Below are 25048 nucleotides of genomic sequence, written 5' to 3'. Positions count from 1 at the left end.
TAGTGACTTTATATAAATACGACTAGAATAGAATGAAAGAAAATTAAAATTTTAAAAACCCCATTAAAACATAACCTAGTCTAATCCCATATATTATAGCACCACATTTATCTACACTCCAGGAAAGGCTGTCCAATCAGGTTTACATCTTTTTGAAAGTGCAGTCTCCAAAACTAAACACAGTACTCCAAATGAAGTCTCAGCAGAGACATCCATCAACTTTTGTTCATCACCGTATAAGCCTTTCCGGCTACATCAGGGTCCTCAGATACAAATATTCCCAGATCCCATTCTGTTTTGTACACCCCTATTGTTCTGACCTCTCACTCTGAAGATTATCAGCAACTTAAACTCATTGAATCCATAGCTTATAATATTATCAGACTGGACTCTAGATTCTAAACTAAACTAAACTAAACCTTGGGTTTGTATACCGCATCATCTCTACATTCGCAAAGCTCGACACGGTTAACAAGGGTTAGGGTAGAAAGGAACTCCAGTGAAAGGAAACTTATTTAATACAGACTTTAAAACCAAGAAATATACTCACAGCTCAGTTGCTCTTAGGATGTGGCCTTCTACTGCCGGGGGTTGTTTTGGGGGTTATGGTGGGAGGGAATGGACATTCCTCCTGCCGGCCAACTTGCAGTGGGGTTCAGGGGTTCCCTGCTGCAGCCGCTTAGCTGATCGTGGCAGGGAGATTTCCTTGCCATGATCAGTTCAGTGGCTGCATCTATTTGAGGTGCCTATCGCGACCCTAGGGAGATGCCTAGGGCTGCTTAAGCTCACCTAAGGCCACTTCTGGGTGAAACCATGCCCACACCCAGCCTTAGGCGAACTTAAGCATCCCTCCAACGGATGCCTATAGTGTAGGCGGCCTGTCTTTGGTACTTTTCTTTTTTTTTTAGAAAACATGCGCCTGATTGGCTGGTTAAACAACGATAGGATGCCTACCACTTCCATTTATAGAATTTGCCCCCAATTGTGGTGTCCAGTATCCAGTATGGGAATCTCACTACATCAACTCTTAATAATCCTTTCTTAGTATGCTGAATTGCTTGAAGCAATATTCTTTAAATTTTAGCATCAGGAATCATGATATTCTAAACAAGAAATATGTAGAGGTTAGTGAGATATTTTCTTCCCAAAGTACTTTCAACAAAATTGAATACGAGCATTAGCTTGCTATCTCATAGGGAAGTGCATCATTTTGAAATTGGCTGCTGCAATCTACAAGGGAGAAAATGCATTTTAATCCTCAAGCAGATATAAATATTGTTAGAGATTTCAGTCGTTCTATATTGTCAGCAAAATGTGCTGCCATTTTTTACCAGCTTCAGAAATTCATTGGGGACCATGTTTAATGTGAGATCATGAGATGGAGGGGATTTTAAGGACTATTGTTCGCTCTCTTAACATTAGTTTAATTATTTCAAAATGAATGTACTTCTGCTTTACCTAATGGTGAAAAAAGAAGCTTAAGGCTGACAAAACGCATTACACTGTTATGAATTTCATTATTTTTTTTTTATCTCTAAGGAAAGCTTTATCTTGGACCTTAACGTAAATAATGGAATAAAATGGTCCCAGAGAACCATCAGTAATGTAATTTACTTGACTTCAGGGGTTTCCATGTTGGTTTAAGGAGTTGTGATCCCATGTGTAGATATGATCCTCAATGTTTTTAAGATAGCAACTAGATTGCTCTGTACTCAGTCCTACCACAATTCATTGAAGGATTCAGAAAAAAAATAGGTAATCGTTCAGATACAAGTGTGGTTGAATCTCCTAGTATTAATTTTGGTTTGACATTCACAGTACAATAATGATAATTCTGCAGTTGATAGGGAATGGCTTTTTGTTCTTGTGGAGGATAGGCCTAGTGAGGTCGCAGGTTCAAGCTTAGTGCTGCACCTTGTGACCCTAGGCAAGTCACTTATCAGTTCATTGCCCCAGATGGTGAGCCCACCAGGACAAATAGGATGAAATACTTGAGTACCAGAATGTAAAACTACTTAGGCTATAAGCAGCGTATAAATTTCTGTGATAATATGTAGCATTATTATCTCCATCATGCTCCCACCTCACTTCATTAAGCCCATTTGTATTCAGCAAATTAAAATATTTTCTTTGGACATTTGATTTTCTAAAACCAAACAAAAAGGAACATAAAATATGAAAACACCGCATTTTACTTTATGACCTGCTCTAGTTGGCGATTGCATCTAGGATTCTTCTAACCCATCAGGCTTTCTGCACAGGTCTTCCATATCATATCTTACTTCTTTGTTAACCCCATTTACAGCCATTTAGCCAGTCCTCGCACACACACCCCATTTTACAAAACCATGATAGCGGTTTTTAGCGCAAGCCAGTACACTGAATGCTCTGAATATTGCTTTGATACTACACGGAATGCATCCATTTTGTATTTTCTGCACTGCTTGGCATGGGCTTCCACCAAACGTTAGAGAGGAACAAAGTTAAATTTAAACTTGACTTATGTACCATTCATTTCCTCTCCCCACCCCCCATCCCCAGATTCTATATATGGTCCTCAAAACTGTGCAGGCAAATTTGGGATTGCCCAATTTCTAAGTGTCATTTGATTGAGTAACGAGCCAATTAGTGTCAATAACAATTGTTGCATCCAAGGCGACCACCTAGGGTACACCCCGACCAGGACTTGCAGCTTAAGACCACAGCATTGAGGATCAGCTGCATTCCGTCCCTTATTTCTCAGGCAGGACCAAGCCAAATAAAACATTTCAATCCAGTCCATGTTTCTATTTCCACCATTCCAGCAGGTTATGCAAATCACAAAAAGTTACACCCATAGGTGTCGCAATGGGGGGGGGCACAGGGGCCATGGCCTCCCCAAAAATTGGCGATGGATTGGCTCCCCCACTTTACCTCCTGGCAGCTATAATTTTACATTTTTTAAAATCTTCCTCCCCCCTACCCCCAGCAGGACCTGCTCCCCCACACCTGCTCCCCCACCACGGGTCGCTGTTATTTTTAAATGTTCTGGCAGAGCCTTCTGTCCTTGTGCTGCCCTGGAAGTCTTAATTCAGCAGCCGCCCGCCTAGGCGAGAACAGGAAGTCGCTGCTGAATTAAGACTTCTGGGGCAGGCCGACTACAGAAGGCTCATTCATGGACGCTGCACCTCGGCTGCCAGAACAATTAAAATAACAGTGACCCAGGGGAGCAGGTGTGGGGGAGTCCAAAGCCACAAGAAAATGGCGGGCTTTACCCTTCCCGGTGCATTCTGGGATGCACCATGGAGGAGCCTAAGGCCCTAATTGGCTCAGATGCCTGCAGTTTTATAAAATTCAGGGGTTCTTTGCCTAATTTATACCAGATTTCACTTGATGCAAGTCCTCACATCAAAAGTTGGGCACAGATCCTGATGCTGCATGCCACTCTTTAAATGACAATGAATTCACAGCGCTGTTTATAAAATAGCATTCAGTATGCATTAATTTTTTTAAAATTCTCTCACATTTATTATCTAGGCAAATTACATATGTAAAAATCACCGATTGTGTGTCAGTCACATTTAGGTGCCGTTTACAGAATTGCGGCTCACGGTGCCTGAAATGTAGGCGAGGCCTAAGTCACACTCCGCCCACAGAAACGATCAGTAAGCACCATGCGATGGCCATTTATCTTTTATCGCCCAATTATTACTATTATTCTTTTTTAGCAATTATTGAGCTTATTAAGGGTAATTTACTAATTAAGGCTCCCTTTTTTGAAACCGTGTTAAGCTTTTTTATCGCCGGCCATGGCCGTATTAGCTCATAGGAATTCTATGTGCATTTGAGTTTTTACCGCCACGGCCAGCGAAAAAAAGCTTAACACGGTTTCATAAAAAAAGGGAGGGGGGGAGGGAGTAGGTTAGGTGCCTATATAGAATCAGTCCCCAAATATTTCCGATGCCCAAATTTGGGTGCTATTTACTGAACTTAATCCAAATTGTGTTGTTTATATTGCTATTTATAATTTTTAGAATAATCATTCATTTGTTCATAATAATAAGTAAAAATAGTTGACCACCGTGCTGGTGTCATTTTTTTATTTGGTTTGCTGTTCTTTTAATGATTGGCGGACAAGGAAATTTTAATAAACCTTAAATGTTAAACCCTTGTATTTCATAAGTGACAGGCGAGAGGCTGACCTTTCTGTCTTTCAATATCATTTCTCCCTATAGCAACGCGTTTGCTGCAGTAACAGTATGCCAAAGGCATTGCACACAAACCTCTGAAGGCACCAGAACTCAGGTTTGGGGCAAAAGCAGTTCTTGTATCTTACAGGTTAATTGTGTTACACGTCATGAAAGCAATGTCAGAATAATGAAACTAATGTGAAACTGCTGTCTAAAGTTTCTTAAACATATCTTTTGTCTAAATAGCAATGTTCAATTAATAATGTAATGGTTGTGCTAATAAAAAAGCACCGTTTTCATCCTAAATTCAACGTATTTCATTGCAACAGGGACCACTTCATAACAGCGGATTTGATGTGGAGGGCCATTTTTATATGAAGCCTAAATCTGAGTTTAGACACACAAAAATTCAGTACCAAATATGCCCATTTTCAAAACTGCAAAACGTCTATCTTGGGGTGTTTTGGGTTGTTGTTTTTTTTTCAAAAATGGACATTTTTCAGATGTTTGTCTGTCTTTTTGAACCGTGCACAATGAATCATGAAAAATGCACAAAACAAGCCATTAGGATGTAGGAAGGGGCCAACATTTTGAGTAGACTGGCCAGCAGAGCATGGGACACCCTGGGGAGCACTGCATATCTAAAAAGGCCCAGGCACATATCTCTCCATAGCCCTCCCAAACCTACTCATATTTTTAAATTAAATTTTCTCTACTGTTCTTCCAGGGGAGCTCAGAACAGTTTTCATGAATTTATTCAGGTACTTGAGCTCACAATCTGTCTAATGTACCTGGGGGAATGGGGGGATTAAGTGACTTGCCCAGGGTCACAAGGAGCAGTGAGGGTGCTGAGGCTGTAGCTTTAACCACTGAATTATCTTCTCTACCTCCTATCACTAAGTTATTATTTCAGTTGACTTCAACTCAGTATAGGTAGTGATATAAAAAATTGTCCAAGAGCAGTTTGTTTGTGCTTGTACTGACACTTTGCTCAATCACTTCCTTCAGTTTTCCAAACAGTGCTCAAAGGATTTGACATTTAAATAAAAAATGTATAAAACAGTGTGTCACAAAGTAATGATGTTGTACTCTTGAGTGCAGCTTGTGCATATTAATATTGAGATAGAATTGAAATAAGACTTGAAGCTATCTCTGTTGAGCCAGAACGTACGCAGGTAAGGCTAGTCTCAAATAGGGCCCTGATCTTTGACCTAAGGGCCGCCGCATGAGCGGACTGCTGGGCGCGATGGACCACTGGTCTGACCCAGCAGCGGCAGTTCTTATGTTCTTATAACAGGGCTAAAACTGAACCCTTTTTTTTTTTATCAAGCCAGGCAGTTCTGAAGTGCAAAGTCAATGTTGAGTCACCCATTCTATTCCTGGGGGGGTTCCTGGATTCTTTCTGCAGAAGGATTAATATTTTTGCTATGAATAGTAGTACCAGATTTCTCACTCATCTTTTTCCCACATAATTTGCATTTTCAAAACGGAAAAATGTCCATAAAGTGGCCGATGGACTTTTGTTTTCTTCAAAACGTCTAAATCATTATTTAAAAAACCCAGTTGTAGACATTTTTTTAATGAAGTTCTAACGCGGCATGTCTATATTTTATGGGGACATGTTGGAGGTATGGTTTGGGCGGGACTAGGGTAACCTTATGATTTGGACATTTTTCTGCAAAAAAAAATAGAACATTCTAAAAAACATTCAAGGCAAAAATTGGATGTTTGAGGCTAGACCTCTTTCAGTAACAAAGAAGTGCCAAAAATGTGCCCATACTGACCAGATGAAGAATAGAGGAACTAAGGCCTGACCCTCCAACCCCCCAAAGATGTGAAGGAAACAGTATCACAGCTTTACATATTATGGACAGTCCTAACAGAGCAGCAAGTAGGTAGGTCCACATTTTGGATTTGTGGGTACTTGGAGGGCCTCAGAAAAAATAGTGAATGTCTTATTAAAGAAATGACAATTTTGCATGAGGTCAAACTTTCCTTTTGGCTAAGTCTTAATAATAATATTGTCATTTATAGCTAAAGAGACATATGACCAAGAAACTGTTTTATTTTACTTTTGCGATTATGATAAACACCGAGGGCCTCAAAATAGTACCTGCGGGCCACATGTGACTCCCGGGCCGTAAGTTTGAGACCTCCGGCTTAGTGGTCAGTGCAGTGGACTATAAAGAGACCCAGACCCATATCCCACTCTGCACTTCTTGTCAAACATGTGAGCCCTCCGAAACATACTGTACCTACATATAGTTGTACCTGCAGGCATAAGGGTTATGTTTCCTGTTCAAAGACGCCTTCCCTAAACAAGTAGATGACAGCCATGAAGAAACTCTTCCCTTGCCCTCATGTTCTTCCCCCTTTATCTTCTCTTTTCTTGAATTTATTGTAGTTCAGCCCTCTCCCTCTCGTTTACTTTATCCATGTAATTTGTTTTATGGGGTTTTTTTTTAATTTAAATTTGTATGCCCCATTTTATACTATATATCGCCTAGAATCCAGGATAGTTGATTAATCAAATTTGTATTAAACTTGAAACTTGTTGTGGTGTACAGTTGGGTACAGTAGGTTTTTGTTGGGTTTTGGAGGGTTCCTCATACAATGTAAGGGGGTATCAATGAGATGTGTATCTGGAATTTTTTTTTAGGTGAAGTCCACAGCAGTTCTCTCTACAGTGCCCCACTGCTCTTCTGGGAAATCTGTGTGGCCATTCTGCTAAGAACACTATCGCCCCCTAATGGTTTATTTCTGTGCATTTTTCCCTTGAACTCTTTTTTCACCAAAAATGGTTCTAAAAGATTGACACACTGAACTCAAAAACATCTAGCTAATGGCCATATTTGAAACAAAAAGTTGGACATTTTTCTGGTTTGAAAATTGCCATTTTCTCTACTGCATTTTTGAACATTTTTCCCAAGACATCCAACTCATAACACTTTAAAAAGAATTGCAAGAGTCTGAATGGAGATTACATTACATTACATTACATTAAGGACTTCTATTCCGCCTATACCTTGCAGTTCAAGGCGGATTACAAAAGAGCTAACTGGACATTTCCAGTGAAGTTACAACAGTTTTGGGTTTTTTTGGTTACAAGGGAGGAGAGGTACCTGGATTAATTCTGGAAGAACTTGCAAATTGGATATTAAATTGACTGTACATTACTGTGTGATATAACAAATAGATTACAGTTAGAGTACAAATAAGATTATGTTGCATTTCAAGGATCTGAATACTTGGTTGGTGTTTTGGGGGGAAGAGATTATTTAAGTGGAGGTTTTGGGGGAGAATTTATCTAGGAGGAGGGGGAAGGGTTGGGTTAAGATATCTGGATAAATTTTTTGAAAAGTAGGGTTTTGATTTCTTTTCGAAAAGTTTTGAAGTCACCCGTTGCCGTCAACAGGTTGGAGATGGAGTGGTTACGTTTTGCTGCTTGCGTCGCCAGAAGGTTATCAAACATCTTTTTGGGCTGAGTGCCCTTGAGTGGAGGAAAGGCAAAAGGGTTCGGAGTTCTTCTTTGTCTTGAGGTGAGGATCTGGTTTAGGCGGTTGTTTAGATAGGGTGGGCGGAGCTGTTTAATGCTTTGAATAATAGACAGTAGAATTTGAATTGAATTCGTGCTTGCATAGGTAGCTAGTGAGAGTCTAGGAAGGCAGTTGTAATATGATCATATTTTCTCAGGGAGATGTCACATAAGATAGGTGGAAGGCAATTCTATAAAGCTTTGCCTACTTATAGACACCAAGAATGTATCTATCTGGAGCCTATTTTAAAAAGGATATTGTATATTAGTGAAAATACCAGGCATTGTATGGAAAAGGTTCCAAAAGTGAGTTGCAAATGTCAGAGATAAAGGCTAGAAAAGTTGGGAGGAGTAGAAAGGGGGTAGTGCATCAATACTGTGCTTTCCGTCTCTTGGAACAGTCAAGTTCCCAGATCCTACAGATCGTGCATTATTGCAAATGTGATATGAAACAGCACCCCCGAGTGGTAGCTGAAGGACTCCCAAGCCACTTAGAGGAAACAGCAGTGGTTCCTCCCTGAAGCAATCAAACCATCTAATCAGATAAGTGTTACTGTGCTTAATATTTCTCTATTTGAAAAAGTTTCATTGAAAATTTAGTGCATTTTAGATGACTTCTCTATACTGATTTTCTCTTGTTTGAAGTCTTGCCATTTAAAAACCAATTTAAAAATTGTTTTGAATGATTTGTAATGGTTTAGTGCAATAATTAAAACATTTGAGAATTTTTTTTCTGAGATCTTTGATGCTGTTTTATTTCTCAATAATTATGAGCACTTAAAAATCTTCTTTATATTATATATGATTGCTTTAATACCTTTGAGGATTTTCTTTCTTGAAATTTCATACAAATCAGAACCAGAAGCAAATGAAATCAACAGGAAACATTTTCCTCATCTGAAATTTTATGGTTTCCAACCTAGAACGTGTAACTAGAAGATAATAAACATTCTGGAGCCTGGAACACTCTAATAATTGTTTTCATCTCTTGTGACCCTTAGATTCAAATGCACTGTACTGGGTTCTGCTGCAGGAGAGTTGGAATATATAGCACTTAATGGAGAAGTAGATATAATAACCATCTCAGAGGAAATTAAGACACAGAATAAAAGTTCTGCAGAAATGAAAAATCACTATCCAAACTTATGGATAGAAAAGTCCTTTGTAAAGGACAAGTGAATAGCAGTGGGGGATACTGTCATCTGCCTAGTCAGAATGAACAGATCATGAAATGTTAACAGAACATAAGAGATGTCGCTGCTGGGTCAGACCAGTGGTCTGTCGCGCCCAGCAGTCTGCCCATGCGGCAGCCCTTAGGTCAAAGACCAGTGCCCTAACTGAGTCCAGCCTTACCTGTGTACGTTCTGGTTCAGCAGGAACTTGTCTAACTTTGTCTTGTATCCCTGGAGGGTGTTTTCCCCTATGACAGACTCCGGAAGAGCCAGTTTTCTACCACTCTCTGGGTGAAGAAGAACTTCCTTACGTTTGTACCCTCTCGTTCTCTCTACCTTGGAGAGGGTGAACAACCTGTCTTGATCTACGAAGTCTATTCCCTTCATTATCATGAGTGTTTCGATCATGTCCCTCTCAGTCTCCTCTGTTCGAGGGAGAAGAAGCTACTTGTACTTGCAGGTTTACACCAAAACAGAGTAATGTCTACATATGTTAAGAGTTAAGTCTCATGAGAATGAGTTTTAAAGAAAAATTTAATGTCTGATTTTAGCAGTTTTAAAGAAAAGCACTTTATATTAATATTGACAAATTGCAATTGCTGAAAAGACTTTATTGAGCCTTAAAGTTTTTAATATTCCAGGACTGAGGCTATGGGCTCCTTTTACTAAGCTGCGTTAGGGCATTAACACACAGAATAGTGTCTGCTGAATTGCCCCGCACGCTAGACCTTAACGCCAGCATTGAGCTGCCGTTAGTTCTAGCCGCGTAGTGTGCGATAATATCCTGCATGCGCTAAAAACGCTAGCGAAAGGAGCCCGATGTCTTTACTCTAACTTGTTATTGCTTTGTGCTAATACTGTGTGAAGTCCCATCTTCCTAGGGTGGAAGTGTGCTCTGATCACAGGGAAATTGACTTGCTACCCTGTGCTATGACCAACAGCTAACTGTGGGAGTTTACAACAGCCTCTTCCCAAGAGATCCCACATGCCTGTCCCTCGCTTTCTTCAATTCAGACAGTTTTTGTCTCCACCACCTCTACCGGGAGCCTGTTCCACCATCTACCACCCTTTCCATAAAAAAGTATTTTCTCAGGTTACTCCTGAGCCTATCACCTTTTAATTTCATCATATGCCCTCTCATTCTGAAGCTTCCTTTCAAATGAAAGAGACTCACCTCATGCGCATTTATGCCATGTAGGTATTTAAACATTTCTATCATATCTCCCCCCTCCTGCTTTTCCTCCAAAGTATACAGATTGAGATCTTTAAGTCTGTTCCCATACACCTTATGATGAAGACCACTGACCATTTCAGTAGTCTTCCTCTGGACCAACTCCATCCTGTTTATATCTTTTTGAAGATGTGGTCTCACCAGAGTCTTATAGAGGAGCATCGATACCTCCTTTTTCCTACTGGTCATACCTCTCCCTATGCAACCTAGCATCCTTCTAGCTTTCACCATCATCTTTTCAACTTGTTTGGCCAGCTTAAGATCCTCACATACTATCACTCCCAAGTCCCACTCCTCTTTCATGCCTAAACAGTACCGTTCCCTCAGGTTTTTGCAGCCCAAATGCATGACCTTAGATTTCTTAGCATTGCATCTTAGTTGCCAAATTTCAGACCATTCTTCAAGCTTCACTAGGTCCTTCCTCATGTTATTCACACCATTAAGGGTGTCTACTCTATTGCAGATGTTTATATCATCTGCAAAAATACAAATCTTACCTGACAACCCTTCAGCATTATCACTTACAAAAATATTAAAAAGAACAAGCCCAGGAACTGAACTTTGAGGTGCACCACTGATAACATTTTTCCTCAGAGAAGTGGAAGGTGACCACTGCCCTCTGTCACCTTCCACTTCTTGATTTAGTCTTGCACTTTAGGGCCCATCCCAAGTGCACCCAGTCTATTTATTAGACACCTTTGTGGAACACTGTCAAAGGTTTTGCTAAAATCTAAATACATCACACCTAGCACACTCCCTCTATTCAATTCTCTGATCACCCAGTCAAAGAAATTGAGCAGATTTGTCTGACAAGACCTGCCTCAGGTCCTGTAGTTCACTGGATTCCAGAAACTTGACCATTCTCTGTTTTAAAAGTGTTTCCATTAATTTACTTACCACAGAAGTCAGACTTACTGGCATGTAGTTCCCTACTTCTACTTTTGTGGAGATGGACTACATCTACCCTTCTCTAATACTCCGGTACCATCCCCAACTCTAGAGAAACATTGAAAAGATCAGCCAGTGGAACTGCCAGAACTTCCCTAAGTTCCTTCAGTACCCTTGAATGGACACCATCTGGCCGTATCACTTTGTCCACCTTTAGTTCAGTTAGCTCCTCAAAAGCACAATCCTCTGAAAATTGTTCAGGCTCTACCTCATCTCCATCCCTACTTGCGTTTGTCTTTTGTGGTCCCGCTCCCTGCACTTCAGCTGTGAACACAGAACAGAAATATTTGTTAACCAATTCAGCCTTTTCTTTATCAGCTTTGACATATTTCTCCCCTTCACATTTGAGTCTCACAATGCTACTTTTGCACTTCTTATCATTAATATGCCTAAAAAATGTCTTGTCCTCCCATTTTACCACGCCAGCTATTTTGTCTTCCATTTCTATCTTTGCTTTCCTGACTACACCACCAGCCTCTCTTAAATTTTCCAGATATTTTTGCCTGTCTTCTTCTTTCAGCGATCTTTTGTAGTTTATGAAAGCTAACCTCTTATTCCTTACCGTCTCAGCCTTCTTTTCTTCTTACTTACAGAATGGTTTGTTGCCCTTACAATAGCTTCTTTTCAGTTTTGCCCACTGCTTTACTATGTCTTCCAGATGTTCCCAACTAGATAACAATTCCTTGATTTAATTCCCCATCTGAACAAAGTTAGGGTTTTTTTTTGTCTAGTACATTTACTTTGAATGAACCCTCTCTATACCTGTCAATATTAAACCACACCATGTGGTGATCACTGGAATCCAGATGATCACCCACTGTAACATCATAAACACTTTCCCCATTTGTAAGTATTAGGTCCATTATGCCCCATCCTGCATGGGTTCCATTACCAACTGCTGGAATAGTTCTTCATTTCCATACTTCTAGAAGACCCCACCATAGGGATACCCCAATCAACATCTGGCATGTTAAAATCACCTATTGGTAATACTTCCCCTTTTACAGCTTTCGTCTGAATGTCTACTATTAAATCACTGTCCACTTCTTCCATCTGTGAAGGAGGCCTGTATATCACACCAATGTAAATACTTTTCCAGTTCCCTTTTTCCAGATTGACCCATAATGCTTCTTCCTGATGAAGTACCCCACAACAAAAGGCCTCAGAAGCAAACGGATTTTCAACACCATGTTTACATATATTGGCACAAAGACATGGAACAACCTCCCAACAACCATCAGATCTGAAGCAAACTACCTCACGCTCCAAAAGAAACTAAAGACTTATCTCTGTGACACCATATTCAACACAAAAAACACCATGCTACCTCAATAGCACTATACTCAGTGTCATCCATGTGACTTTGGACTATAAGTTATCTCCTCCTTCTACCCCTTCAACAATACTAGTTTATCTTTACTTGCTTTGTATTGTACCATCTCTCAATCCGTATTGTAATGCATCTTCTGTAGCATCCTTGTACTGTGCTAAGTTATATCTCCTTAAATTGTTCTGTAAGTCACCTTGAACCTATTTAGGCATAGTTGATTATAGCCTAGTATAACTATATCCCAGTCATGGTTCTCTGTGAACCATGTCTCTGTGATCACTAGTGCTGCCCGATTCAGGAAAAAAAATTCGATTTGATTCGATTCCGCCTATTGAATTGATTTTTCGATTTGATTTGATTTTCCTGCCCAATTGGGTGTTTTTTTCCAAACATCCTAGTGGGTTTATTTTATAGCCTCTTCATCCACTCCATCCCCTTTGCCCTCTCCCACCCACACTGGCGCTGTGGTGTAAACAAAATAAACAAATAAAAAAAACTTTTCCTCTCTCTGTTAACCAGCTCTGGCAGGATGCACATTACACATTTCAAATCTGACACGTTGTAATCACAAAACAAAAGATAAAATTATTTTTTCTACCTTTTGTTGTCTGGTCATTATTCAAATCATTTTAGTCCCAGGTTCTGCAACAAACATCTTCTGATAACTCGCTTACCAGGGTCTCTTGCCTATTTGTCATTTTCTTCTTTTTCCGTGATAACCATCCATCTTCCATCTCTGTCGTCTCCTTCCATTTCCCTTCCCTCCTCAGGAGGTCTGGCATCTTTCCTTTTTTCGTCTCTATTCCTGTAGCTGCAGTGATGGACCCCACCATCCCCAGATCCACCATATCTCCTTTTCTCACCTACCCTTTCATCCAGCATCTCTCCCTTGTTCCCACCAGCTCTCCCTTTCTCTTTCTAACTACCCTCCTATCTATCCCCCCACACCATCCCTTGTGTCCAACTTCTCTCCCTTTCTGTTCCTTCCCTCACTAAATCCCATTGTCCACCATCTCTCTCCCTCTCCTGTTTTTAGATCCATTATTTCTTCTATCCCTCCCCCATCTCCCCTCTCCATGATTTTCCCCAAGTTCATCTCTCCCACCCCCAACTCCATCTCCCCTCTCCATGATTTCCCCCAAGTCCATCTCCCCCTCCACCATGCATCTTCCCCCTCCATCGTCTCCCCATCTTTCCCTTTCCAGTCCACCAACTCCCCTAAGTCCATCTCCCCCTTCCCCCCAACTCACCATCCATCTTTCCCCCTCCACCAAGTTCATCTCTCCCATCCATTTTCTCCCCATCTCTCCTTCTCCAATCCACCAACTCCCCAAGTCCATCTCCCCTCTTCCCCCATCCACCTTTATTTTGATGTTACAACATGTTCCCGGTGGCGATAGTGATTTAGTGATCCACTCCTGCCGCTTCTCCTTGCATCTTCTCTCCACTGCAGCCCGCACTCAGTGAAAACTTCCTGTTTCCACTTGGGCGGCCGAATGAAGAGAAGACGCCCAGAGTAGCGGCAGGGTAGTGAATCACATTCACTACTGCTGCTTTTGCCTGGCCAGGGAGGAGAGGAGAAATACTTCTGGCCGGGGAGGCAACAGCCTTGCTGCCACCAATCTGCACCGATTCATCAGCCCCCTCGCTAGAGACTGTTCGGGCTTTCCCTCTGCCACCGGCGTCCTTGCTTCTGATATAACTTCCGGTTTTGCAAAGCAAGCATAAACACAAAAAAAGGGAAAAATTCAGCACTAAAAAATGAAATAAAAAAAAGAAAACCTACTACACTTCTCCCTCCATATGGTTTCGCTTATTTGCGATTTTTCGCATGCTGACTTCGCCCCCCAAAATTACATCATGAGTAAAGTTCCTTTTCCTTTACTGTACCAATAAAAAAGTTTAGCGCTTACCAACATTCAATCTGAAAAGCACTGCTTGAAATCTTTCACCCTCAAAATCGCTGCTCCCAGCTTCCCAGTGTGCACAGAGAAAAACACTGCTTCCCAGCGTCCATAGAGAGAAACACTGCTTCCCAGCATGCATGGAGAAAATTGCTATTACCCTGAAAATCGCTGGGATATTGCCTCTCCTTCGGGAACACGTCAAGCCTCCCACCATGGCTACAAAGCCAAGAGTATTGAACTTTTTTTTTTTACCCGGTTGAAATTATTACTGTACATTACTGTATTGTAATGCAATAAATATTGTTATTTCCCCAAAATTGCAAATTTCAATAGTAATAGTAGTGGCTGTTACAAAAAACCGCGAATAACATATAAAAATTATTTGCGGTTTTTCCATATTTGCGGCTATGTTTCGCCCGCATCCACCGCGAATACGGAGGGAGAAGTGTAGTGCGCAAAATAAGTCATGTCTAGTAAAGCAATTTTCAATTGTAGCAATAGCTTGATCCATGAATTAACAGCCAAACTAACTAATAACAGTTTTGTAGAAGAGCTAATACTTTCCTCTAAGGGAAAGTAGAATATATTGGCTAATACCTCACATTGACAAAACGTCAAATTAAAAAGATGCTTGAAGAAAGGAAATGCCTTATCTGAATCAATATATAAATAGATTATTGCCATAAAGTATCTCAGTCTTATTTCTTTTAAAAAACAGTCCAAAGTGCAATGCATTTTCTCTCTATGTGTGTGTATATACAGTCATAGCCATAAGAAAGAACATAAGAAATGCCTGCACCGGATCAGACCCGGGGTCCATCACGGAGGCTCAGCCAGGCGTACCTTAATCATTTGTATCCCTCAATGTCTCCCGCAAGAAGATGTGCATCCAATTTTACCTTAAATCCTAAAATGGTGGTTTCCTCCACCACATCTTCTGGGAGAGAGTTCCAGGCGTTCACCACCCGCTGTGCGAAACAGAACTTTCTGACATTTGTCATGGCCGTGACCCCTCTCAGCTTCAGTCCATGACCTCTTGTCCGAGCCACATTCCCACCTATTCCCACCTTGGCCCTTGACATGATGAGACTGTGTTGTCAAAGCGTAGCTCATATATACTGCTACTAATCTGTAAGCCAAGAATCCCAGATGAACTATATTATCAAAGCACAGCCAAGTCATGAGGCTGTTGATTTGTAACAAGGAACTTTCTTGCATCAAAAATGTCTCATCATTAAAAATAAACACTTGTCCTATGGGAGAACATAATGACATTATTATCAAATGAGTTCTAAAAATAAAAGGCACAATTAAGTGAATGACAGTGAACAAATGATGGAATGAAAGTACAAAGAAACTATGTAATGGTAAACTTTCCGTGTAAAAACTTTGCTAAGATATGTAACTCCAAAACGATAACAATAGTGAGAAAAATATAGAACTATCAAGAAATGGGTTGTCTAGTAAAACAATTGAACCAATGGGGGGTGAAGTGAAGGACAAAATAGATGCTCTGGGAATGTCAGTCTGTGGGTCGTTGATGCGACATGTATGTTATAGGTCATTTGATTTGATATGTAAGTATGTACTTTGTTATAGTGTGTCTCTGAAGTGCGATAAATGTAAAATCTTTTATTTTGTATGTTACTGGATAAGGGCGGGGAGAAATAAACCAACAATCTAGGCACCTAATGGCAGGTGCTATTAGACATACTGATAAGTACATGGGTAAGAGAAAAGTCTTATAATATGTAAGTTTTTCTCATACAAACATATCAGAGTACTTTGCTCACACTGTCTACCTAACTAATTATAGATATCTGCTGACTTTGCTGATTTAAATTAATAATACTCTTCCCTACAAATGCATTTTAACAATAGTGACTGCTATTATGTTTCATTATTAGGAGAATCAATTACATCTTTGGGAATAATGGATTGCACAGCAAGGTAAGCCTTTTCTTTTACAAAAACCTCAAGAAACTAAACCTGAATGTATCTTCCTATAATTGTTCAATAAAATGAGTAATGCAGTGACAGGCATTAAGGCCCTGAGCTATGGGATTTAGGCTTGCAAACTATTTAATGAATGTGGAGAGACTATGTCTTAATGGCTTATTGTCTCTGCCTTCAATATGTATTAATTATATGCCCATCAAACCATTCAAAGTGAATTTATCTTAAATGCCATCCCAGAAATACCAAAGAATCTTTCCAATTCATCAACACATCCTAAAATCCGCTCTCTAACCCCTGATCCTACCTAACCCTCTCTTGGAAATGATTTCTGATCTAACTTTGTAATCCTCCTTCCATAACTCTTTTTGTAATCCGCTTTGAACCGAAAGGTAATGACAGAATAGAAATCTGTAATGTAATGTAATTACAGTATATAGCTTTGTGTCTGTTTCCAAAGTTATACGTTACTTTTGAAACAGCCTATACTAATGCAAAGTTTGCAGGAGCACCATAAATTGTCTCCAAAATACATAGGCAAGAAAGTCATACGTTCATATACTTAGAGGGCACAATATTCCAAAGATGCCTGGTACTGGATAGGATTTCTTTTGCTGTTAATTAGATGACACAGAATAAGGGGAAAAAACCTTGTATACTGATGAATTCTATGAGGACATGTTAGAGCTCTGTTGTGCACCCATTATTGGAGGGGGGGGCAAGCAGGAGTTTTGATCTTAGCACATAAAAGTGAAGTCACATAGTAGTTATACAAACATCTCAAAAAAGCATAAACAATCTTTTTTTGCTTTTTTGAGATGCTTGTATAACTACCGTGTGACTTCACTTTATTGTGTTAGGAGTTGTTTTGTGAATGCAGAGGAATATGTTTGCATGTAACATCATGTCTGTGCAGTGTCAGAGGTCAGTATATGTTAAAGTCCCAGGTTGTATAATTAAAGTCGGCATAACAATGATATAGCCTAGGAGCACAAGTTCCTTTCTGTTTTTTCTTGGGATATTTTCCTTACCAGCGTTTTGAATAAGTGGACCTCCGTGCACCTTTTTGGATGTGGCAGGATGGTCTTCCATCTGTCATGTCAGACAGAAAATTACCTTGAACAATGCCCGTTTCTGCTCTATGTAAAAGCCCATCCTACTGGAATAACTGACTAACTCAATCCACCTCAACCAGACACAGGAGAACCCACTCACTATTCACACACCCACCAACCAAAAACGTCAAATGAAGAAAACTATATGACAATCTAATGGCCTCCAAAGCAGCAAACTAGACAGACAAATCACCAATCTGCTGTCTTCAACCACAGACTACAAAACCTTCAAAAAAAAAAACTAAAACCCTACTCTTCAAAAAATACATAAAACCTATTTAACACAACCAGTTCCTTCCCAATCTCCACCCACCACACTCACTACCCCTTTCAAATCTAAAATGTTTCTAATTACCCAACATGTATCGCCTCAAGTTCCCACAAGTCTTATATAACTCCTATGTAATTCCTATGTGTAACTCCTGATAAATCTTATGTAATCCGCCTTGAACCGCAAGGTAATGGCGGAATAGAAATCACTAATGTAATGTAATGTAATCAATGTCTGTTAAGATAAAATTATGCTGAATAGTTTGCTGGTTGTGGATGTTAGTTTTATTCATGTTAAAAGTATTGAATCAGTTAAGGTATGAGTGGTATGGATGATGTTTGGGCAATGTGCAATAAAGAGATTTTTTATGTGTAAAACAGGTTTTGATAGTAATCTTACCATACTGTTCCCTCGATGAAAGTCTATTGACTGAAACGCTCATGTGAAAATAGAGCATCGAATAAAGCAACGTTGGATTAGCAGTATGATGTTAAAAGAGAAGTGTTGCCGATATAAATATAAATTCAAGATTTTTCTACAGATATATATATATATATATAATCAGTTGACAAATATTATAGTAATGAATTGGTGATATCACAGAATTAATTGGGAAGAAGATTTGTGAATTTTTTTTTTCAAAAAATATAGCAAAAATAATAAATCTAAATAAAGGTAGTAGTTAATCAGTTAAGGGAAGGAAAGGAGGTTTTGGTATAAATGATTATTTGAAACGGAACAGAATATGGACCTGGGATAACGTGTGTTATGGGAGATCGGTTTACATTGTATGATATACCTTCCTCCTAGTTTAGGTGTTGAGGGGTTTTATGTCTAATTAAGGGTTTTGCATGAATGATATAGTTATGAAATGGTGAATTTGTACATAAAAGATGAAATAAATTTCAAAAAGTACATTTGTGACTCATCTTAAATAATCTAAAATAAATGAAATAATGTCCTGTTACTATGGTTAGAAATCCGAATAGTAGCAACATCCTAAGCTATGAATTCCAGAGCAAGCGGTGGCTTTACCCAGGTCTGTCTCAATAGGATTTTCCTTTAGGAACTTGTCCAAACCTTTTTTAAATCCAGCTACACTAACTACTGTTACCACATCCATAGCATTACAGAAAAAATATTTCCTCCTATTTGTTTTAAATAGTCCAGCCTCTTTCTTGACTTTTGTGGAGAGGAACCACAACCACTATTCTCCAGTCTTCAAGGACCACTTTCATCTCTAAGAAAATAGTGAAAGGTAAAACAATGGAACCACCAGAACTACCCTACGTTCATTTAAGCCTCCTTTTACGAAACTGCGATAGCAGTTTCTAGCGTGGGAGGCCACGCTGAATGGCCCACGCTGCTCCCGACGCTCATTGAGTTCCTATGAGCGTCGGGAGCAGCACGGGCCATTCAGCGTGGCTCCCCGCATTAAAAATTGCTATCGCAGTTTTTTAAAAGAGGGGGTTAGTGTTGAGTAACTGCTTTTAGGACTATTGTTGGTTGGGTTTCTTGCTGGTATTTGATCTCATTGGATCAAATATGTTTTGAATAAACCCAGCTCTACGGGCAGCAGAATGGGCTGGGTCACTGGGGCCATTTCCTAACCAATCTTTGGCCCCACATAACTTCTACCTCTAGAAAGCTTAGGGGAAAATTTCAGAAGTTGACTTCTTTAGCCTTCCAAAGCCAAAAAGGTATTCCACTGTCCCTGTCCAGTCGAATATTTTAGAAGCTGAAGAAATAACAAAAGCAGCACTTTGTTCCAGATATTGAACAAGAAAAAGAGATAATGAACTTGCCATGAAGTGAAGAGCGGCCTAGTGGTCAAGCTGAGATTGTGGGATCAAATCCCAGCACTGCTCTTTGTGACCCTGGCAAGTCACTTACCCTCCCCCACCCCCCACCCCCCTTTTACAAAACCATAGCACGGCTGCAGTGATAACAGCTCCGATACTCATAAAATTCCTATGAGCGTCGGAGCATTTGCCGCCGTGGCCGCCACTAAAAACCGCGCTATGGTTTTGTAAAAAGGAGGGGTTAATCCTCTATTGTGCGAGGTACAAAATAAGTACCTACACATATGTAACTCATTTTTAATGTTTAACCAGAAAAAGGCAATATACAAGTTCCATTCCCCCTTTTATATGACGGACCTAAGAACTATTTAATTTTCCTGTTCATTGCTTATCTGGTTGAGAGCCTGAATTTAATAGCATATTATGGGACTAATATGTTTCTTGTTCCCATTTATTCTTGTACAATTATAAAATATACTTCCTTACAGATAATGCACAGAAACAAAAATGCCAGTGTAAATCTCATTATTCCTGATATCATATTTTTATACTTGAAAACTGGAAGGCATACACTGAATGTAATTGAAAAGTCCAGCCTACGGCACTCTGTTCTGTGATTATTTTATTTTTAAAAGTTATTTATGAGTTTATTACCTAAACAGATTTCTGGCTTGCATTGCAACTCACTGGTTACTGTTACTGTTGCTGTTCCCCTCCTATAGTCTTCCTCTCCTACTCATCTTCCCATCTAACCAGTTCCCCAGTGAAACTGCTGTCTTTGGTAGGAAAAGATGGACACAGAAGGTGGAGAGAAAGATTGTACTAGGAAAGAGAATTAAAAAACTCCTACAAAGGGAAACAACAGCATAGGGTCAAAAAGAAAGAAAATCATGAGCTTGGAGCAAAATAAACAGCAGAGATGTACATAAGAACATAAGAATTGCCATAATGGGACAGACCAAGAACAGTTTCTCTAAATATAAAATTGCAAATTCCTGACACGGGATGAGCATTGTGACACTGCATTCCCTGTTCCTTTCCGCTAAGCATAACACAAACAAAAAATTGACAATCTCCTTTCAAATATGCAAAATAGGTCCTAAGCACTTGGTAAAAATTATTGAATTCCAAAGCAAACACTATCTTCCGGTGTCAGGTCAAAAGCGCGCCGGGACAAAGGCGCGCCCAGACAATTGAGCGCAGCGCGCACCGCCGTGCCGCTTTAAATTACTGTTTTTAGCGCTCCGACGGGGGGCGTGGGGGGAACCCCCCCACTTTACTTAATAGAGATCGCGCCGGGGGTTGGGGGTGTGGGGGGTTGTAACCCCCCACATTTTACTGAAAACTTCACTTTTTCCCTGTTTTTAGGGAAAAAGTTCAGTTTACAGTAAAATGTGGAGGGTTACAACCCCCCAAACCCCCCATAACGCCGGCGCGATGTCTATTAAGTAAACTGGGGGGGTCCCCAACAAAAAACCCCGTCGGAGCCCCTAAAAACTGTAATTTAGAGCGGTGCGGCGGCACGCGCTGTGCTCAATTGTCTGGGCGCGCTTTTGTCTTTCGCGCCGTTGTCTATGAACCCTATCTTCCTTCCTTTTTGGAAATTCTGTTCGTTTTAGCTCAACTACTAAAGCTCTTCCTGAATCTTATCTATTTCAGCTTACTACTCCCCCTTCCTATTCTGAATTTGAGAAAGTGTAATAAGTTTAAACTCTAGTCAGAAGTGCAGTATAGATTCTGACTTTTAACATCTAAACAAGGAAATGGTTTCTCCCCCCCCCCCTGGTTCTCGCAGAGGAGAATCTGTTCAGCTCTTCCCATCTCTGTTTAAGGCACTGGCTCAAATTATTTTCCTATGCAACTAAGAATGCGTGCCTTCCTTCTATCATGGCACTCTCCTGCTGTTTTTTTCACTAACACCCCCTCTCCCCTGAGGGTTCTACAGGGAGGGGATAAATATTTTAAGGGGTCTCATGGGCAGATTTTTACCTCTTTTCAATCCCCTTTTGTTTTTCAACAGAAAACATTTCTAGCTTCCTTAGTGCTGCTTGCAATTCTCCTACTAATTTAGAATTTGACATGGCCAATTTTCCTCCGCACTAAACTTTGGCCAGAAGCTAGGTGGAGTCTCAATACTTATCATTTGCTTCTTATCTTTTCTCTTAATACTGGACACACTGTCATTATCACTGCAGGATCCTCTCTAAGGGGCTTTTCCAGAGGATTGCTGTCCAGGGAGGTCTCTACCACCCCCCTCATCACTTCTGCTAGCTTTTTACTCCCCATTCTGTCCCCTTGAGCCACAGAAATCTTTTGCTTCGTCCATCTATGGCCATGCCCCTCGCAGTACAATGGAAATGCAAATAAGAACTCCTCGCTTCGTGCCCCTGGCAGGATGCTCACAGAAAAAACTCAATCCAGATCTTGACTCAACCCCCCTAATATATAAATACAGTATATATACAAATGTACAATGTCTACTGTCTTTCCCTATCACTAAAACTGACGTCTAATATATAAAAATTAAAATGAAAAGTTGGACTTACAGTTTCTACAGTATTATTTCCATACGGTCTCTACGTGACTAGAATTATGTATTTTATGGCATTTTGGCATCCAATTACGGCATAAAAATTGCACCACGATGTGGCCCCCTAATTATGCCCTAATTGACGTCCTAATTAGCCCTCACGTAGGAGCACCTTCCGCTTAGCGCCAAGACGCTTTCACGTTCCCTGAATGTGTTTCTCTGATCTACCCAGCAGCAAGACGCTCTGGGTAGATTTTAACTGAAAAATAAAAAAGCAACCACTAGAGGGCGCTATTGCAACACATCGGGGTCACCACTGAAGTAAAAGGCTGCTTACTTTACCTCACCAGAGGTCCGATGTAATACAAAAAAAACCAAAAATAAAAATAAAACTCCACAAGATTACATTTTATATTCCAAAGCAAATACCTTTTTATTCTAGTAATTAGTATTATAGCAGCATTTGTCAAATCAGAAATAAATCAGTTTGGACATATACAATGGAGAGAAAAAACCTCATACGAACAGTGCCGGCATCTTTCTGTAAGCATAGTGCAGTCTCTCTAAGGAAAGTATCTTTTTCTAGCAAGACCTTCCCCTGACTATTATGTACCACCCTATTGAATAAACCAAACGCCTCCATTCCTGGACAGGCATAGATTCTAGAACTTTCTTCTTCTTGAAGTTTCCATTCTTCACACAGGTACAGCATCACTTTATCAGTTCTTAAGTTCCCAGATGGAGTGTTCTGAATTGCATTTTTCTTTCAGCGCTGTTCATTGTCTTTCCAGCACTGGTTGGTGTCCTTGAGAAATTTTCACAGCAAGAAATACACACACTCATAGTAACATACATAGTAACATAGTAGATGACGGCAGATAAAGACCCGAATGGTCCATCCAGTCTGCCCAACCTGATTCAATTTAAATTTTTTTAATTTTTTCTTCTTAACTATTTCTGAGCAAGAATCCAAAGCTCTACCCGGTACTGTGCTTGGGTTCCAACTGCCGAAATCTCTGTTAAGACTTACTCCAGCCCATCTACACCCTCCCAGCCATTGAAGCCCTCCACAGCCCATCCCCCACCAAACGGTCATACACAGACATAAATACATCACGGGACGCATCGAGTCAGAAGATGATATCTCCTGGCCCATGGGTCCCTCGACCACCAGAGGACATCCGCTGAAAATCAGGGGAGGGAAGTTTCACGGCGACTCCAGGAAGTACTTCTTCACCGAAAGAGTGGTGGATCATTGGAACAGACTACCACTCCAGGTGGTAAAGGCCAGCAGCGTGACGGATTTTAAGAAAAATGGGATACTCTTGTGGGATCTTTAAGGAAGTAAATTCAGGGGGGGGATACTTGGAATGGGCAGACTTGGTGGGCTGTAGCCCTTTTCTGCCGCTTTTTTCTATGTTTCTATGTTTCTACTGGCCTAGTTCAATATTTAATATTATTTTCTGATTCTTTTCTTTTTTTGTAGATTGAAGAGAGTTGTCCGAGGAATGGCTGGTAAAGCAGCTCCAGCACTTTTCAGACTTCTATGCCAGAGCAGCAGAGTTGTGGTCTAGGCGGTTTGCAGGGAAGGAGGAAGATAGACAGTAAGTCACTCTGCTCTCGAATCCAGCCACTCTTCTCATGTTGTGGTTGTCCCTAGCTTACCCCCTCCCCTGTCTTCACAGTTCCACTTAGTTTTCCTCTGCAAACCAAACCTTGATTTTCTTTAAGTGTACTAGAAACAATTTTAAGAAAATAAGGCTTTCTTTCGCAAACTAGGTAACTGGTGCAAGGCTGATGCAGAGGCACTCGTATGAATCATCGTCACTATATTCACCAAGGCCAGTGTGAGCTAAGCGTAGAGAGTTACGTTGGTTTTGATTTAGAAATAATTGGGTCAGTTCCATTTGGAAATACAAAATGAAGTCAAAGTGTCAGCTTAAGGAAATGAGGTTCCTGCAAATAGCCAAGGGGGATTGTCAATGAATGGAGACAACACAAATAAATTACTGGCAAACCTTGTCCAAGGAAAGGTAATTTTATTTCCTTAATGGGCTTTCTTTTTCTTTCTGTCAGCAATGTTTGATTTATATTTTTAATACGTTTTTTAAGAGGAAGATATAGGAAGAAACGCCAGCAGATTGACCCAGAATCATGTAATAAATGAAAGGTTTGGAATTCTGAAATGAAGCAAAATATGTAGAATAAAATAGCTATGATTGAGTTATTATAATGTATGAAATAGAATCAAGCATTGTAAATGAGGAGCGTTATACAGTCCATAGAGGACAAAACATGTACCAGTTACACATGTAATAGCAGCAATACAGCCTGATAAACACGTGCAAAACGATGCAAATCTCTCTCTGTCCTGCTCCTACTCCTGCAGGCTGGCCTAGCATCTCCCTCTTTCCTGGACCACCAAACTTGCTTGAGGCTGCCACCTGTAGCACTGGACAGACACAGGACCTTTCTTCTGCCTTCTCTGAAAATACTTCCAGTTTTGGGAGGCAAGAGCAGCAGAAGAAAGGCTCTATATGGGCTGGAAGCTGCGTATAATTAAGAACATAAGAACAGACCAAAGCTCCATCAAGCCTAGTATCCTGTTTCCAACAGTGGCCAACCCAGGTCCCAAGTAGTAAAACGGATTTTATGCTGCTTATCCAAGAATAAGCAGTGGATTTTCCCCAGGCCATCTCAATAATGGCCCATGGACTTCTCTTTTAGGAAATTAGCCAAACCTTTTTTAAAACTCTGCTAAGCTAACTGATTTTACACATTCTGCAGCAACAAATTCCAGAGTTTAATTACATGTTATGTGAAGAAATATTTTCTCTGATTTGTTATAAAGCTACTACGTAGTAGCTTTATCACATGCCCCCCTAGTCCTAGTATTTTTGGAAAGAGAGAGCGCAAGAAATGCTGGCATGTTGGAGGATGGGTTTAGGAACACAAGAGTTATGCTGGACAAGGCAAGAATAGGGGCACAAAGGACTCAACATGGCAGCAAGATAGGGGCAAGGACACAGAGGTGATGGTGGATAGGGTAGACCCAGAAAGAAGAGAAACAAAGTGCCAAATG

At 40.3% G+C, this 25048-nt stretch overlaps 1 long non-coding RNA gene across 1 annotated transcript in view; it reads left to right on the top strand.

Annotated features, from left to right (window-relative positions):
• LOC117367489 overlaps positions 1-25048 on the top strand; it is a 41676-nt gene that overhangs the window by 7003 nt on the left and 9625 nt on the right. The window contains exons 2-3 of the long non-coding RNA XR_004540775.1: positions 16200-16242; positions 23453-23570. This is a non-coding gene — a long non-coding RNA (uncharacterized LOC117367489). The remainder of the gene's footprint in view (positions 1-16199; positions 16243-23452; positions 23571-25048) is intronic.

Source organism: Geotrypetes seraphini, chromosome 10 (genome assembly GCF_902459505.1).
Source record: "Geotrypetes seraphini chromosome 10, aGeoSer1.1, whole genome shotgun sequence".
NCBI lineage: Eukaryota > Metazoa > Chordata > Amphibia > Gymnophiona > Dermophiidae > Geotrypetes > Geotrypetes seraphini.
Note: the sequence above shows the minus strand (reverse complement) of the source record. Positions and strands in the feature narration are given on the sequence as shown.